The 19,329-nt window shown below is 34.7% G+C and overlaps 1 long non-coding RNA gene across 24 annotated transcripts; it reads left to right on the forward strand.

Annotated features, from left to right (window-relative positions):
* The first annotated feature begins 107 nt into the window (after positions 1–107).
* Positions 108–19,036, forward strand: LOC114173847 (uncharacterized). Of its 24 annotated transcripts, XR_014993040.1 has the most exons (10): positions 109–604; positions 734–2,912; positions 3,306–3,468; positions 4,408–4,583; positions 5,727–5,765; positions 5,858–6,863; positions 7,047–7,963; positions 8,097–8,144; positions 8,864–17,666; positions 17,716–19,036. It is a non-coding gene; the product is annotated as an uncharacterized LOC114173847 (long non-coding RNA). The 24 variants fall into 24 exon arrangements; XR_014993042.1 differs by having other exon boundaries at positions 108–604; positions 7,047–16,091; positions 16,681–17,666; XR_014993037.1 differs by having other exon boundaries at positions 7,047–8,144.
* The last annotated feature ends 293 nt before the right edge of the window (positions 19,037–19,329 follow it).

The following is a 19,329-nucleotide window of genomic DNA, read 5'->3' on the forward strand; positions in this document are numbered from 1 at the left end:
AATCATAAATATATTACTGTAAAATCTGAAATTATTATAAAATTATTATAATAAAACTAATAACGTGTAAAATAGTTAAAAAGATATTAATTGAAGAATATAGTTTTTTTTTTAAATTGACAGTATAAATACAAAAATATTTAAATAATTATATATTAAAATTGTATATAATGTATACAATTTAAAAAGTTAAAGCTAAAATGTTACTTCTGCTGTAACTTGGTTTTGGTTAACAGCGGTTTATTCTAACCCAAGATAAGGACGAAAATCTTAATTGCATAATTTTTCTCCCACCGCCTAATCTCAGTTGTCCATCTTTACTCTTCCTTATATATACCCTATTGCCCTCATGGTTGTTCTTGCGCCAAAATTCGTTCTGTCATCTTCTCTGACATACAGGCCTCATGGTTCCCTTCTTTGATCAAGATCTTTCAGGGCTTTGCGAATTATCTGGTCGGCCGATGTGCTTTTTGTCGGCTTGAAAGCAAGCATTATCAGTGGTCTTACGCTTTTATTTGATGATGATGAGTTTTGAACCTCGTGGTTCTGACATCTGGTGTCTGTCATATGGCTTTGGGGTTTGTGGTTCCGGGCAGAGCTGAACGTAGGGTTTTCTTTGTTCCTTGAAATACTTTGTTGCATTCATTCATTTTCTTTCACAATAATTGATTACCTAATTTCGAGTTGCAGTTCTCCATAATCCAATCCCTTTATATCTCCAAACGTGTTTCAGGGGCAGATTCCCTCAAAACCCCTTATCGGTGCTCATTTTCTTCAAACAAATAGGCTTTTTCCTGTGCAAGATTCATTCCCTGATTCGTCAAAGATCTCAGATACTTTTTACGACAAAATCTTGAGACCCAAAATTCAGTTCTTTCAGATGTCTGGATTCCAGGGTTACGAGTTATGCAGCTTCATTTCAAAGAGTCCCTCCATTTTGACTCATAGCTTGAAGAGAACATTAGTCCCCTCGGTTGAAGCTATTTGGAGAATTGTGTGCGACCAGAAAGATTTCATTCTTGTGTTACAGAGATGTGGCTGGATACTCCCAAAGAACAAAAGGTTTATGGAGAATGTCGTCTTCTTGGAGAGGGGTGGCATTCTTGGGACTCATCTTGCCTTGGTACTCAAACTTCATCCAAGGCTTTTTCTTGCACCCGCAGTCTACTATTGAAAACCGTTCCTCGAACTGTAGACTTGGGTTTCCGTGAAAATTCAAGAATGGTTGTCCATGCAAGAAAGTTAATTGTTTTGGGTTTTCCAAGGATGAGGGCCCGCAAATGTTCAAGAGAACGAGAACCCCGACTTTGTTTAGAACATCAGAGTAGAAGTTGAATGTTGAAATGAAATTCTTCTTGCATACAGTTAGGCTGCCCAAGTCTGTCCTTATTCACCAGCCTAAGATTTTAATGTAGAACATAGAGGATTGCGTGCTTTCTTGATATAAAGTCTTCCCGCTGTTGAAATCAAAAAATCTCTGCAAGAAAGTCCCCATTTATATTCATGTGTTGTGCTTGTCGGAGGAGATGTTCTTGGACAAGTATATATCACAAGTCAGAAAAAATGCAGTGGAGTCATTAGTAGCATACGAAGGTCATTATCTCGAGGCATAACCAACATTCAATTCTGTTTTTTTCACTCTTCCACAGGTTCTAATACTGAAATTATTTTGACAGTGTTGTGCATGCTTAATTTAGTTTCTTATATTTTTTAGTTTTTTTTCAAGGCAACGCTACCAAATATCCTTTCCTTCTACACAGTAGCAAAAGTAGACCTGATTAGACATGAGTCTCCTTGTCTCAAGCAAAGCCCATGTGGGGAGTGGAGGAAATTAAAAAAGAAATGGGTTGATTTCAAATCCACAAAAGTACACAGAATCAACGTTGATGATTTTGAATTATGGTGTGCTTTTGTGGGGTTGAATTATACAGTGTTTAAGGATCGATATGTACTTTTGTTGGTTTGATTTATACGGTGTTTAAGGATCCATGAATGTGCTTGCTTTTGTTGGTTAATTATACGGTGTTTAAAGATCGATCGGTGTGCATTTGTCGGATTGAATTATATGGTGTGCTTTTGTCGGATTGAATTATATGGTGTTTAACTATCAATTGATGTGCTTTTGTCGGATTGAATAATATCAGTTCTTTTATCGCAAGAATTATCACTCAGTTCTTTTATCACAAGAATTATCACTAGATCGTGGAGGCAGCTGTAGATTATTTTTCTTACAATAATGCTTATTAAGTTTCCATTTACTATTTTTCTTATGTGCTCAAGGTAGTCTCTCTTATTGTTTGTAAGAAGGTACATTTGTCAGTGATGTTGATTATCTATCGAAGAACAATACTTGATCGTGAACAATATGATCATCGAGTCTGTTATGAGACTTCTCCGTTGGTTTTTTCAATTATTGTATTTGATTATTTATCTTATCTTCTAGGTCCTTCAACTCCTTCCTAGATTGATTGTGCTTTGCAGGGAATCTAAGAATTGAAGTGAGGGCAGGGTGTGCAAATGAATGTCGGTTGTGGAGGCAATGGCGGGAGATTATTGTTTGGAATGGCTGTAGTCTCTCATTGGTGGTAGTCTCTCTCGTTTTATTACGTTTCCATTCACAATTGTTCTTAACTGGTCGATTTGGAATGGCTGTAGTCTCTTGAATTGGTTGTCGGAAGGTACATGTATCAGTCAGGAACAATACTGTTATGGTCTGAGGCTAAGGATTTTATTTTGCCAGTACAGTGCTATGTTTTCTGGATTATCTTTTAACTGGCTAAACTGGTTTGTTATGCAAGAGTACTGTTACAAAATGACATTTGAGGTGGATTTGTCTGCTACATTTTTGTGTTCTGGGTTTACAAAAGGCATTGTGGGATGAGCGTGGTTGACAAGTTCTGTTGGGCTTAGAGGTACAGTGCTGTGTTTTCTGGATTAATGTTTAACTGGCTACACTTGTTTGTTTGATTCTGATCTTCGTTGTAACTTTGACTACAATAGAACTGTTACAAAGTGACATTTGAGGTTGATTTGTCTTTCTTTTGGATTTGTCGTTCCTTCATTCTTCATTTTTGTTTGATTTTAGATAGGAATTGATGTATTTTCTTTTGGATTTGTCGTTCTTTCATTGTTCATTTTTGTTTGATTTTAGATAGGAATTGATGTATTTCTAGGCATGCTTGATGCTGGAGTTTTTTAGAGGAATTTGTTAATTTCAGGATACGATTCTTGAAATGGTATAACGAATTAGATCGACTAATAACTCTAGATAAAATAATTGTTTGTTTGGTTGTATTTCTTTTCAGCACACACCAAGGAGTCTGGCACTTCTCTTTCTTTGAGTAATAAAAATTATGGAAGAGTTTAGAACGGTTTAAAACAGCACGTGATCACTGATCTTAGCTTGTGTTTGGAGTGACTAAGGCTACCTTGGTTTTATGGGATCATCTTCCCTGAGTAAGTTGATTGGTAAGCTGGCACTATTGGATTTCCTTGTTTCCTTATCAGGCATAATGTTTCTGGAGTTGGATATAATGAAACAACTTATGTAATGCCTTTGTACTAACAGCAGTGTATTGGATTAGGAATTTTCAGAGAACTAACGGCATATGTATAAGTTTGAAATATGTGATGTGCTTGTCAGATATTTTGTAGATATGTATTTTTGATAGCTAGTTTTATTCTTGTTTTGAATTACAGAGATGTTATGCTAATGTGATCTTTTGATTCTAATAACAATTGTCGTTGTTTATATAAATTATTATGATTGATGGATTGCCTTTAATAGTTGTTGCTGTAAGAAAAATATACTGAAGTTGCTTGTTGATGATTCTCATCATTGTAATAATTCTATGGCATTTTTTTCGTAGTTATTTGCAAAGATATATTTTACTTTCTAGAGTTAGTTCTGCAATAGTTATTTTCTTATTATTGCTAATTAAATATTTCCTCTTGTTTTTAATTTTTTTTTTAAATTATTTTTTCGTTTGTGATTTGTAATAGAAGATTAGGATGTCACAGATTTGTAATAGAACATTTTTTTTAACTGCTTTCTTTATTGAACCTGATAAGTCCTTCCTTGTTTTGGGTTTGATCAATAATTTTGTGTAACGTCTCTAGTCTGTTAGTGAGAATTTTTTAAACCATTGTAAACATACGCCTGAATTTAATGTATGGGCCTACATTGTTCTAACTTGGAGTTGTTTAGTACGTTTGTTGTATATTATGATAATATGATAATATTGTTGTTTAATTTGTTTGAACTACTTTTACATTCAAAAATTTAGAATTGAAATTCTTACTTTTGTCTGTCTTATATTTTTATAATATGTTGAATTCAGAATTAATTATTGAAGTATCATTATCTTCTGCAAAACATCTCCCTAGGCTCATTTCCCCTGGCTACAGCTTCATGACACGCGTCCTGCATCCATGCTTTGCACGTTCGGAATGTTTGAGATTCAACTTTGAGTAGCAACCGTTACTATTCCCTCTTTTTTCAAATATACTTCTGCAAACCGCTCGAGATTTTTTCTTCTTTCATCTACTTCCATGCCATTTGCTTGCTGTCATTTCTTTTTCAGGTGCGCTTCTTTTTTTCTTGTTCTTGTGTGCTGCATTTCTTTGTCTTTGCCCTATATGCATCTTTTCTCATTCTACTCACCTGCTGATTCCCTGCATTCATTTTCTGGTATAATAGCATAAGTTTTTACCGTTTATATGTTTGCAATATACTAGTTCTGATTCTCTTTCATGTATTTTAAAACTTTCTATAGGGTTTTAAACTTTTGCTTAGTTTCAGGGTTGAAGTGCGTTTGGTGTTTGTTTTTAAGTTTTTTTCTTGGGTCATTTGAACTTGTTTATTTGTGATAAGCCCATATTTACCATTATTTGTTTATATGCTATTATTTAACATGCAAAATACTGATTAGATTTAAGATTTAACAGAGAATAATGGAACTTAATTGAAAAAAAAAATATACTTAAACTGAATAAAAACAATAAATATAATAATTAAACCATATTTCAAGGTATTGAATTTTCAGATACATTTATCTAAAATGGAAAATATTTAACTAAAATTAGACAAACATTTAAGAAATTTACATTGTGTTATTAACTTATTACATATAACTTTGGCTCCAATTATAAATTACATGATTTTGTAGCCTAATAACCACCATTCTAGTCACCATCGCTAAACCAATAAAACTGATTTAAAAATATTATAAATTATAACTTAGATATTCTTAAAACTTTGAGATTAGATTTTAATTAATTTTAATATTGAAAAAAAAAAGAATCATATGAAAACATAACACTAACAAAGACTAATTTTAAAATGTCGTAAAGATTTTAATTTTTATCTAAATGGATCTGTGGATGATTTGTAATTCATTTGATTGAAACTCAAAATATAGTTGAAGAAAATTATATTTTCAATTAAATCATTAAACAAAACACACAGCAATGTATTAAATCTTCGAGTAAATAATTACTTAATTGTTAGTTAAATCATCAAGTATAAAACTTCATTCAATTAGCAATAAATAAAAAATGAATTATTATCTTGGCATGGGATTAATATTTTTCAAATTTAAAACCAATAAATATTTAAATTCATAATCAAATTTATAATTTGTAAAGAATAATCCATCTGTGATATAATGTTATTTTAAATTGAATCAATGTTCAATTAAGAAAATTGAATTTTTCGGGCTGTACAGGGCAGACACGGTGTATGGATGTGTGGTGTGGGAGATAATGTAAGTATTAAGTTTTGTTACACTTGTGTTTTCTTAAGACAATCTGATTTTGGAACCTATCAGATTTGTTGTTTGTGTTTATTCCTTTGCAGCACGTCTCGAATCTCTAAGATTTCTTTTGGCGGTTGAGCATGTAGAATCGAGTTTCGATGGCTGTAGCTCCCAATATCCTAATTTCTTGACGAGTGTTCTCTCTTATTAACTTTCTCTCGACTTGATCATGACTTGATCACCAAACATTAAGGATTGAATTGTGATTTGTTACTCGGAAACTTTAGGTTTTGTTATTGTCACATTTTTTTTTGCATTTATCTTTGATTGGCTATTTGTTGACGAATGTGAATATAGCCAGGTGTGTGATCCGCGATTGTGTTGAGGATTAAATAATAATACGATATCCAGGGTAATATAATATCTTGGATGAGTTTCATTTCTATTATTTAACTTCTTTGAACCTGAACTTCAAATATAGGGATTCAATTGCGATTTGTTTTTCTGCAGCAATGTTTGGGGGATTTGTTTAGTGTAACATTTGTCTCATTGAGCATATATTAGGAGTGAAGATGTCTGCAGGGACTGATGTGAGGTTGGATGTGGAAACACCATCAAGGGGATTTGTCAAGCTTTAGGTTTTGTAACCTTTACATTTTTTATGTCATTATTTGTGATTAGCTAAACTTGTTTGGATTCTACGTTTTGGTTGGATTCATTGCTGACCTTGCAGTGTGGCTGTCAGTTCTTGTGGGTTTTTTAACATGCACTATCAGACTATTGGTGGCACTGCAATTTGGGTAGGATTTGTCTGGCATGGTGATTGTAGTGAAGAGGATATCTGATTGATCGTGGAGGCAATAGTTGTAGATTATTGAACTTACCATAAAGGATGTCTCTTTTATTGGTTGTAGGAAGGTACATGTGTCAGCCATGGTGATTGTTTTCATTTACTCATGTTTAAGCTAAGAGGATGTATCCTTGAGGAAATTACTCTAGATTAGTAAACTTATTGCAAAGCTATATGTTTTATTACGTTTCCATTTACTATTTTTCTTATGTGCTCAGGTGAGAATGACTATGGTCTCTCTTATTAGTTGTAAGAAGGTACATGTATCAGCCATTGTGTTTGTCTAAGCAATGGCAATACTTGGTCTCTGAAATTTGATCATAAGTTTGTTATGGAATTTTCTCCATCAATGTTTTATTGAATTTGTTTGTTGATCTTATTGTATAGAGCTTCCATCTTCTACCTAGATTAATTATTTTTTTTATTCATGGGTTGTACAGGGAAACTACGAAATGAAATGGATGAAGGGTGTGCAAATGGTGGATGGAGATCCGGTGAAACCTTAGCTTTTATTATCTATGTATTCAATGGGATTTGTTATAAATTGGCTTTATATGAGTGAGATTTCTTTTGCGATTGCGTATCAAAAATCTTCAGTTAGGAACGGTTTACGACATGGAACCTAATATCTGAGTTTGCTCTTTATATAATTTCTCTGCATTGGTATTTTGGGTTTGTTTCTTGTATTTTTAGCCTATTATTAGCATTTACGTCTCCCTTGGTTTTTGAATTACCGAACTGCATGACTTTTAAGCATGTGAGGATTGAAAAACATAAGTGTTAGGAATGGCTAAGAACTCGTAATAAACATTGGCATTCAACTGCCGTTTGTTTCTCTGCACAGGTGTTTCTCTTATGCAGTTGAAGTGGAATTTGTTGTTGAAGAACGGGCCATCTTCTATTTTTACTTTTCCTTGGTCTTCGATGAGCTCATTTCACCAATTTTTTGTGCTTCGTTGGGTTCTCACAGTGAAATCAAGTGTGGTCGTTTGTGGAAGAAATTAACTATCCTATAAAATATGGTTTGGTGATTTTGTATTGATTTGGGTGAAGTATATGGTGTTACCATCAATTGATGTGGTCAAATTTTGGTGTTAAAGAGAGTTTAGTATGACTTTCATTCTGATTCTTGCATATGATTTGCACTCTTCGGTACTCCAAAATCACAGCTCTTTTGACTCCTTTCAGTTTGGGGTCTCCAAATTTATGATAGGATGTGGGAACTAGATGCTATCTTGTTGCAGACTATTTTACTCAATCTTAGTCCCTTGCCGATTTTCTTCAATCTCAACTTTTGCTAATACATATGTGGGCACAGGTTTTGGAAGCTGTGAATGAAGATCCAGGCAAACTTCAGGTTTTATTATCTTTGCGTTCATTATTTTCTCTGAAGTTATTCTTCTGGCTACATTTGTGGCGTGGTGACAGGCACCACATGAGTATAAGAGGCATTGGCATTTGTATTGTTTGGCCTTTAACTCGTTTTGCAGTGATGTCTAGACTTACTTTGGATGTCTTTGGTTATGGACGCAATGGAGGTAGATTTTTTTTTTGAACGTCTGGTCTCTCTTAATGGTTGAATAGTGAGAAGGTGCATCTCATTTTGTTGTGTTTCCATTCACTACTTTTCTTATGCGCTTGATTTGGAAGGTACTTGGTCACTAATCATTATGATCATCGAGTCTGTTATGGGAATATCTCCATTGTTTTTTAATTATTGAATTCATCTTTTCGCCTATGAAGCCAAGCAATGAAGTGTGTTGTAGATGTGCAAATTGTGTGTGGAAGTTCTGTGGTATGTGAAGCTAGAGGGTTTATTTACCGTTACTTTGCTGTGCTCTTATGATCCAATTTTTAAATGGCTATATCTTGTTAGTTTGATTATGATCTTATTTGTATTGATGGTAGTATGTCGACAGTCTGGGATTTTGTCATGGGCACTGGAAACTGCAAACTAACACTTGAGGAGGATTTGTCCTCTATGTTTTTATGAGTTCTGGGTTTATGAAAGGCATTGTGGGATTCTTAATTAGCTCGTTATCCTAGAACAAAAATAATTTGGCGAAAATATGTTAATCGGTGGGTGGTGGGCAGGTTTCAGAAACATTGGACGGAGATCTAGTGAAACCTTAGGCTTTACTATCTTTGAATTCATTATTTTCATTGCCGTTATTCTTTAGGCTAAACTTTTCTAGTGGGAGATCTTGAGGCTTTACTATTTTTGAATTCATTATTTTCATTTCTGTTTATTCTTTAGGCTAAACTTTTGGAGTGGGAGTTCTTGTTGATTTTGATTATCTTCTTATACTAGTGTTGCAGTGATGACAATGTGTATTGGATCGTAGAGGTAATAGTTATAGATTATTTAACATACTACAAAGCTTTATGTTTCGTTACGATTCTATTTACTATTTTTCTTATATGTGCTCGAGTTGGAATGGCTGAAGTCTCTCATATTGGTTGTAGGAAGGTACATGTGTCAGCCATGATGTTTGTCTAAGCAAGAGTAATACTTGATAGCTGAACATTATGATAATCGAGTGTGTTATGGGAATTTCTCAACCGATTTTTCAATTCCTAAATCACCATATCATCTATGTCCTTCATCTTCCACCTAGATTGATTGAATTTTTATTGAATTCGTGGGTTATTTCAGGGAATCTAAGAAATGAAGTGGGTACAGGGTGTGCAACTGGTGGGTGGTGGGAAGGGTTCAGAAATCTGGCAAAACCTTAGGTTTTATTATCTTTGAATTCATTATTTTCTTTGATGTTATTCTTCTTGCTAAACTTGTGGAGTGAGTGGGTGATCTGTAAATAGGCACTATATGAGAGGCTGTTGGCTCTGTTGATTTTGATTGTTTTCTTGTTCTCATGTTACTACTAAAAGGATGTGTGTTGTATCCTAGAGGCAATATTTGTTCAGTATTAAACTTATTGCAAAGCTTTATATTTTATTACGTTTCAATTTACTATTTTCTTATGTACTATAGTGTGAATGACTATAGTCTCTCTAATGGTAGTAGGAAGGTACATGTGTCAGCTATTCTGTTTGACTAAGCAATGGCACTACATGATTGCTTAAATTATGATCATCCAATCTGTTATTGAAATTTATCCCTTGGTTTTTTAGGTATTGAATTTCTTTATTCATCTTATCACGTAGGTCTTTCTTTTCAACCCAAATTCATTAAAGTTTTTTTAAATTAATGGGTTGTATATCGATACTACGAATTAAAATGGTTGTCAGGTGTGCAAATGGTGGATGGTGGCATGTTTTGGGAACAATGGATGAAGATCCGGTTAAAACTTAGGTTTTATTATTTATGCATTCAGTATTTTCATTACCTGGAGAAACTTGTGGAGTGGGAGATCTTGTAATTAGGTACTATATGAGTGAGAGGCTTTGACATTTGTGTTTTTGGACTGTTGACTCAGTTGACTTTGATTATCATCCTAGAGGCAATAGCTGTAAATGACTATTGTTTTATTATGATTCCATTTAGTATTTTTCTTATGTGTTGGAGTTGAAATGACTAATGTTTCTCTTATTGGTCGTAGATGGCACATGTGTCAACCATTGTGTTTGTCCAAAGAGGAGCAATTCTTGATTGCTGATATTTTTATTTGTTTATCCATCTTATCGTCTAGGTCCTTCATCTTTTACCCAGATTGATTAAAGTTTTCTTAAATTCATGGGCTCCACAGGGAAACTACGAAATGAAGTCATTCCATAGTATGCAACTGGTGGGTTGTGGCCATTGTGGATGGAGATCCGATGAACTTGGGTTTTATTATCTTTGCATTCTGTATTTTCATTGTCGTATTCTCCAGGCCAAACTTGTGGAATGTGGATGATCTAGCAAATTGGCACTATATGCTTGAGAAACTTTGATATTTGTGTTGTTGGGCGGTTGTCTCTGTTGATTTTCATTATCTTCTTCTACTAGTGTTGCAATGCAGAGGATGTCTATTTGATCGTGGAGGCAATAGTTGTAGGTTATTGAACATACTATAGAGCTTTATGTTTTATTAATTTTTAATTTATTATTCTTTTATGTGCTTGAGTTGGAATGGTTATGGTTTCTCTTATTGCCTGTAGGATGGTACATGTGTCAACCATGATATTTGTTTACGCGAGAGCAATACTTGATCATTGAACATTAAGATCATTGAGCTCGTGGATATTTCTGTTAAAAACAGATTTGTCTAATTATCTTAACCACAAAGGGATCTGAATTGATTAACAAGCTTTTATATGGTTTAAGATAAATCTTGAATAAATCTTTAGGTTTTAAAGCTTAATTAATCAATTTTGCAGTTCTGGGTTAATGGACTGTTTAAATCAATCAAGAAAGATTATGAGAGAGAAGAAAGAAGCAAGACACACAATTTATACTGGTTCGATTCAAAAAGAATCTACATTCAGTCTTCTCCTAAGTAACACACTTAGGAGGATTCCACTAAACAAAAAAGTTCCAAGAATTACAAGCACACCTACGTAATTCTAACCCCCAAAACCCAAGAACTTGATTCAACAATCAAGAACTCCCCCTAGGAGCAATGCATCCACACAATTGCACCTAGGTCCACACTTCAAACATTGAAGCTACTGTAATTAGAAATACAGAAAACAAAATAAGAAACGAAAACACCTAAGTTGTGCAGATTTGACTTGATGCTCCTTGAATCAAGCAAGATCCATCATGGTAGAATCAACCATCAATTCTTCTTGGATCTGTACTTGAGTTATCTTGCAAAATCTTCTGAAACTTTGTGTCTCTCAGATGGCTCTATCTCAGATGAAAACTGCGTGATCTTTCTGATTTTTCCAGACCCAAAATAGATTCCAAAACAACTTTTATACAAAGGTTTTTGCTGTCACTAATTCGATTAGCAATTTACCTAATCGATTATCGTGAGCATATTTTCACTTACTTTGTACAATACTCACAGCTAATCCATTAGTTAAAGAACTAATCATATGCAGAAATACATAGCAGGCCTGAAATACATTTGATAAAGAGAAACTAATTGCCTAATGCATATCCTAACTGGACCAAGCTATGTTTTATTCTAGATCAGTAGACATCATCAAAATTGTTCTTCATTTATGGATGAAAGGCTCCACCTTTCAACAATCTCCCCCTTTTTGATGATGTCCAAAACATGGACTGTGATAAGCCTGCCTGCAGCACATTAAGCAAACACAACAACAGTACAAGCACACAAAGCAAACAACAACATAGGCATATAACAAATATCATTTTCATTACATACTCCCCCTACCAATAAACCATCAATATATCAAATTCTCCCCCTTTTTGGACATTAGCAAAAAAATCAGACAGATTTAGGATGCAATACAGAACAGCAGGAAAATTGTATCTAAACAGCGCAGCAATGTAAGAGATGCAGCAGGAGATAATGCATAACAACCAGGATAACAACCAGAATGCATAACAATTTCGCATAATGGATTAGCGGGCTCCTTTTGAGAAATTAAGTAGCAACTATGTGATGCAGAACTTAACACAGATTAAGCTTCAGATAGAACACGATAATGGATTAAGGCCAAGGTTAGGCAAGCAGCTACACAGTTTGAACACAGTAGGCATACAAAGTATGACAATACTAACAACGCAGCAGGTGAAATCAGTAGCACAGGTTAAAAAATTGACCAATGTGATGGATAAAATATTGACCTTTGTTATTATCACCTCTTGTAACATGACCAATAATTGGCTTTGTAAGATATCCTGCAGAAGTTCTTCACATCTCCTTTCATGTGTCTTGAGCATCCATTATATAAAAGCTACATTGTTTTCCTTGCATCAAGACACATCTGAAACAAAGATTAAAGAGAAGATGCAGGTACCCAATTGAACTTGGGTCCTTTCATGTTAGTGGTTTGAGGTGTTCCTTTAGGTACCTATTTGTACTCTCCTTTAGGAACCCCACAATTTTTAAAATAGCAGGAATTTGATGCATGACCAAGTTCAGAACAGTAGGAGCAAATGACAGATGTTGGTTTACTCATATCTAGAAAACTTCTGGTGCCTAATGGATTAGATTTGCCACTGTAACCTATTCCCTCTTTATTAAGCACACTCCTTTGAGATCCTAACACTGCATCAAGGTTTGATCTTCCCAAAGTGAATTTTGAGAGAGTTTTCATTAGGTAATCTATCTTTTCTAGCTGTCTTGGGCATTTTTCACATTGGGGAGAGCTTGTGTCATCTTTGGACCTAGAGTGTTTCTTAGATTTCTCTAGTTTTTCAAGACCTGTTATCAGATTTTCATTTTCCTCTTCTAGTTGCTTTACTCTACCTTCAAGCCATTTAATTTCTCCATTACGCTTATTATTTGACTTTTGCAATTTTGTGGCTTCCTTATGCAATTCATTAAAAGCATCAAGTAATTCATAGTAGTTATTTTCATCATCATTGGAGTTGAAACTACTCACACTGCTCTTAGAAGAGCTTGTTCCAGCCATAAGACAGAGGTTGGTCTCTTTCTCAATGCTTCGATCAGATTCACTGGATGAGCGGGAGTCACTGTTGTAAGCTTTCCTTTTCTTCTTGTGCTTGTCTGCCTCACCTTTCTCTTCTAGTTTTTGTTTCAGCTTGAGGGCAGGGCATTCAGGTTTGATGTGTCCCATTTTTCCACACTTATAGCAGATTGGAACATGTTTTTCTTGTTTCCTAGAAGATCTTTTAATTTTTGCAGAATTACTGTTAGATTTGTTCTTATGCTTTAGAAATTTTGAGAACCCCTTTACCAATAGTCTCAAAGCTTCATTGTTAAAGTTATAATCATCATTAGAGTTATCTGCAGATTCTGCTTTCTTCAGTTTTGCTGCAGATTTTACAGCACTCTTCAAGGTTATTGTGTGCCTCTTTTCTCCATCCTCTTCTTCCTTGATTCTTCCAAGCTCTAGTTCATGTTCCCTTAGTTTCCCAAAAAGAGTGTGGCCATGTTCATGCTAGTGAGATCTCTGGATTCTGAAATTGCAGTGACTTTGTGACTTTGGGCTGCCATATCCTATTTAAGCTCTTCAAAATTTTGATATTGAGTTCCTCTTTGTCAAAAGTCTTGCCAAGAGCTAGGAGGTGATTTACTATATGTGTAAATCTTTTCTGCACATCACAAATGCTTTCTCCAGACTTCATCCTGAACATCTCATACTCTTGAATAAGAGTGTTCTTCCTTGCTCTTTTTACCTCATCCGTGCCCTCATGGGTGACCTCCAAAACATCCCACATCTCTTTGGCGGATTCACACACAGATACCCTGTAAAATTCATCCAAAGTTAGTGCAGAGGATATAATATTTTTGGCTCTAACATCATAGTGTGCCCTTTTATTTTCATCAAGAGTCCACTTTGAGAACTCTTTAAGAACAGTTTTGCCTTCCACAACTTTAATGGGTTGAAAAGGTCCATTAACTACAGCATCCCAGACCCCTTTGTCCACTGATTCAAGAAAAATTTTCATTTTAATTTTCCAAAAAGGGTAGTTTTCATCAGCAAACAGAGGTGGCCTGTTGATGGATGCCCCTTAGCAAAGGTTTGAGATGTATTAGACATATCAGGATCTTTCTAATCGATTATCGTGCGATTAGCCAGCTCTGGTACCAATTGTTAAAAACAGATCTGTCTAATTATCTTAACCACAAAGGGATTTGAATTGATTAACAAGCTTTTATATGGTTTAAGATGAATCTTGAATAAATCTTTAGGTTTTAAAGCTTAATTAATCAATTTCGCAGTTCTGGGTTAATGGACTGTTTAAATCAATCAAGAAAGATTATGAGAGAGAAGAAAGAAGCAAGACACACAATTTATACTGGTTCGATTCAAAAAGAATCTACATCCAGTCTTCTCCTAAGTAACACACTTAGGAGGATTCCACTAAACAAAAAGGTTCCAAGAATTACAAGCACACCTATGTAATTCTAACCCCCAAAACCCAAGAACTTGATTCAACAATCAAGAACTCCTCCTAGGAGCAATGCATCCACACAATTGCACCTAGGTCCACACTTCAAACACTGAAGCTACTGTAATCAGAAATACAGAAAACAAAACAAGAAACGAAAACACCTAAGTTGTGCAGATTTGACTTGATGCTCCTTGAATCAAGCAAGATCCATCATGGTAGAATCAACCATCAATTCTTCTTGGATCTATACTTGAGTTATCTTGCAGAATCTTCTGAAACTTTGTGTCTCTCAGATGGCTCTATCTCAGATGAAAACTGCGTGATCTTTCTGATTTTTCCAGACCCAAAACAGATTCCAAAACAACTTTTATACAAAGGTTTTTGCTGTCACTAATTCGATTAGCAATTTACCTAATCGATTATCGTGAGCATATTTTCACTTACTTTGTACAATACTCACAGCTAATCCATTAGTTAAAGAACTAATCATATGCAGAAATACACAGCAGGCCTGAAATACATTTGATAAAGAGAAACTAATTGCCTAATGCATATCCTAACTGGACCAAGCTATGTTTTATCCTAGATCAGTAGACATCATCAAAATTGTTCTTTATTTATGGATGAAAGGCTCCCCCTTTCAACAATTTCTCATTATTAAATTTTTTTATTCATCTTGTCATCTTTTGGTTCTTCATCTTTTATTAGTTCGATTATAGTTTTTTGGAATTCATGGGCTCTTTCGGGAAACTAAGAAATGAAGTTGGTGCAGAGTGTGCAAATGGTGGGTGGTGGTCAGGTTTCAGAAACAGTGGATGGTGAAACATCAAGTTTTATTTTCTCTGTATTCAGTATTTTCACTGTCGTTATTCTTCAGGCCAAACTTGTGGAGTTGTTGATCTTGTAAATAGGTATTATATAATTGTGAGGACATTTGTGTTGTTAGACTGTTTGACTCTTGCAATTTGATTATCTTCTTCTAATCATCTTGCAGTGAAGAGGACTATTGGACTGTGGAGGAAATAGCTGTAGATTATTTAACATACTACAAAGCTTTATGTTTTATTTCGTTTCTATTCACTATTTTTCCTATGTTTGGAATGGTCGAAGTCTCTCCTATTGGTTTGTAGGAAGGTACGTGTGTCAGCCATGGTGTTTGTCTAAGCAAGAGCAATACTTGATTGTTAAACATTAAGATCATTGTGGAAATTTGTGGAAACTTCTCCGTTGGATTTTTTAATTATTAAATTCGTTATTCATATATGGCTAGGTCCTTCATCTTTTACCAGTTTGATTATAGTTTTCTTGAATTCAGGGAAACTAAGAAATGAAGTGGGTCCAGAGTGTGCAAGGTGGGAAGGTTTTAGAAACAGTAGATGTTGATCCGTTGAAACATTAGGTTTTGTTATCTTTGTATGCAGTATTTTCACTGCATTTATTCTTCAGGACAGACTTTTGGAGTGGTTGTTGGAGGACTGTTTACTCTGTTGATTTTGATGAAGAGGATGTTTATCGGATCGTGGAGGCAATAACTGTAGATTAGGTAACATACTACAAAGATTTACATTTTATTACGTTTTTATTTACGATTTTTCTTATGCGTTTGAGTTGGAATGGCTGAAGTCTCTCCTATTGGTTGTAGGAAGGTACATGTGTCGGCCATGATGAGTAAGAGCAATACTTGATTGCCAATGTTATTTCATCGAGTGTTTTATGGGAATTTCTCCATTGGTTTTGTAATTCTTGAATTTGTGAATTTGTCTTCTTGTCTAAGTCCTTCGTCTTCCCCTTGATTGATTAAATTTGTCTTAGATTCATGGGTTTTTGAAAGAAAGTAAGAAATGGAGTGGATGGAGATACGGTGAAACCTTAGGTTTTATTATCTTCACATTCATCATTCCCTTTGCTGTTATTCTCCATGCTAAATATCTTGTAAATAGGCACTATATCAATGAGAAGCTTTGACATGTGTTGTTGGATTGTTAATCTTGTTTATGTTGATTGTCTCTTCTACTCGTGTTGCAACAAATAGGATGTCTGTATTGAATTTACTACAAAGCTTTATGTTTTTCTAGTTTCTATATATTATTATCTAAGAAGCCTGCAGCTGACGGCACTATGATGGCTGAAAGGTTGGAGGGCGAAGGCGACGGCATGTGGGAAGGATCATGGCACGTGTCATCATGTGTCATCATGTAATTGGACAGATTAATTAGTAGAGGATTGTTACAGGTTGAGTGGAGTTTAAGTGATAGAAGAGGTGGAGAACAGGTTGTTTTGGAGGTCCACCTCAGGAGGAGTATGTAAATAAAAATTGGGGTGTATTTAGCTCTTGACTATTTTTTTCCAGAATTTGTTGATTTTGGACTTATTTTGTAACTTTGAATATTTTAAATCTATACTTTTAATGATCCAAATTAAATTTCAGTTGCATTAACAAATATTAGAATATTCAATAATATTTTATATAATTAAAATCAAATTTTACGTAATTTTTAACTTACGTACTTAATAAATCAAATAATTAAAAATTTTAATTAAATTAATCTTAAAGCACAAAAAATTTATTAAATTTTTAAATTTAAACATTAAATGAGGATAAAAATTTGAATTCATTAATGACTTATTTTGATTCATAATATCATTGGGCTTTCAAGGTATTATGAATGCACATGATTTAGTACTGAGGAAAGGATCCAAGGAGTGGGCAAGCTTTATGTAAGAATGATGAAAAAGATGTGGTTGTCGGAATGGATCCATGGAGTAGGCAAGCTTTATGTAAGAATGATGAAAAAGATATGGTTGTCGGAACGTGTGAATTAGATGAACTCGAATGTAGGGATGATACTCTTCCATTTCTGTAGACATATACCTTTATATATGCCCCTCTTTTTGAAAGATTTGGATTTTGACTTCTTTTTAACAACTTTGAGAAGGGATTACTAACTGTGCTGAATATGGCCCTTCTCACTTGCACCCTAATAGTTGGGTTTTTATTCGAGCTTTTATATTCTCTGTAGAGGTCTTGGGATCCGACCTACGTATGTTATTTTTCTATATTTCTTTGAACAAAATAGCAGCTCGTCTTGACAACTCTGGGCCTTCTTGAGTGGTATAGGTGGTCAAGATCTATTCTCGACAACTCTGGGCCTTCTTGAGTGGTATAGGTGGTCAAGATTTATTCACTTTATACCAATCCTCCTATAAAGGTTTTAAAGGAGTCTATATAAAAATTTAAAAATTTTAGCACTTGCTCATAACCTGGCCTTGTTAGAAGGATTTCCTTTGTATTGGATAAAACACCTTATCCAAAAGAATGTTCGTCAAATGAAAGAGTTGGAAGAGTTAAACTCGGTAGATCGGAAAGGTTGTGAAGAATTAGAGGGTATAGAGGTCATTTTCGACATTCGTAAGATCTTAGAGCTCAAGTATTGAAAAATAGACTTAAAATTGTTCATTGGTATACACTCTTGTATTAACTTCATTCTTTCATGGTTTGCTAACTTTGTTTGTGATGATAGAGAAGCAAATGGCTCTATCCAGAAAATGACGTATCAAGCAGAAAGGAAATTCGAAAGGTGGGGCGAGCTCTCGAGTTCAAGGCTCTCCTACAAAGATCAGTCCTGAGAGTGGCCCCGAGACCATTCAGAATGACTCTAAGCTAAAGAAAAGGAAAGTAGGGCACGAGGGAACTAATCTTGAGGCTTCAGATTCTAACGACTGTCGATTATTATCAGGACGAGCAAACTTGCTACCTCGGGTTCAAGAAAAATATTTTGGGATGAAGACTTTGAACACTTGGCTCATCGGCGAGCTCACAATTTTTCTATGGCGCAGTGCTTTCAAAGCGTGACTCTAACTCGACCTGAGAAGGACTATTGCGCTATTTGCATCAGGCCGAAGCTTCCTCACTCTTTTTGGTTGATTGCTTGGAAACGTTTGAGCAAAGGGAGTTGAAATTAGTGGTAGATTTGGAAGCGTCTAAAAAATAAATTATACAACTTCAATCCGAGGCTACCGAGCTTGCTAAAGTTAAACAAGCTTTGAAGGATAAGGAGGTTGAGTTGTCCTCTTTGCAAACCAAAGTTGATGAACTGACTCTGAAGGTTCAAACTTGTGAGACTCAAGTGCAGGTCTTGATTGTCTAGTGCCAAAGTTTAGAAAACGAAAAAGAGGAGCTCACTGATTAGCTTTGTGCTACACTTAAATAAGGGTTTCAGTTAGCTTGGGATCAAGTGAAAGTACTTTGCCCTGATGCTGATACTTCCAACACGGATATTACAAAAGAAGTAGTGGATGACCAACTGGTAGAGATTGCTGATGAGTAGAAAAAAATGTGTAATAGTTTTGATAGCTCGTAAATTTCTTATTGTAGCTTAGGCGTATTAAACATTGATAATACTTTGTTGCTTGTTTTTTGAACACTGATGCTTGTTTAATATTGTTTGCTTCTTTCACTTCCTGGGATGTAATGATGGTATTTATAACTTGTTCTTCTCAAGTACCAAGTATTCTTAACTTAAAGAAAAACTCTTTAAGCTAGATAAGATGGGATACAACTCCTTCTTTCCAAATATTAAATTATAGTATTCATAACTTAAAGAAAAATTCTTTAAGCTATATAAGATGGGATATGACTTGTTCTTCCTAAATATTAATGAAAAAACCGTTAGCATATTAACATACGGTTGGACCGAGATAGTCCTCAGCGTACTGAGATTTTTACTCAACGCATAGCAAGGTCGGACCGCGATAGCCCTCAACGTACTGAGATTTTTACC

The sequence above is a fragment of the Vigna unguiculata genome, chromosome 2, assembly GCF_037176805.1.
Source record: "Vigna unguiculata cultivar grain cowpea cultivar isolate G323 ecotype 2 chromosome 2, ASM3717680v1, whole genome shotgun sequence".
Taxonomy (NCBI): Eukaryota; Viridiplantae; Streptophyta; class Magnoliopsida; order Fabales; family Fabaceae; genus Vigna; species Vigna unguiculata.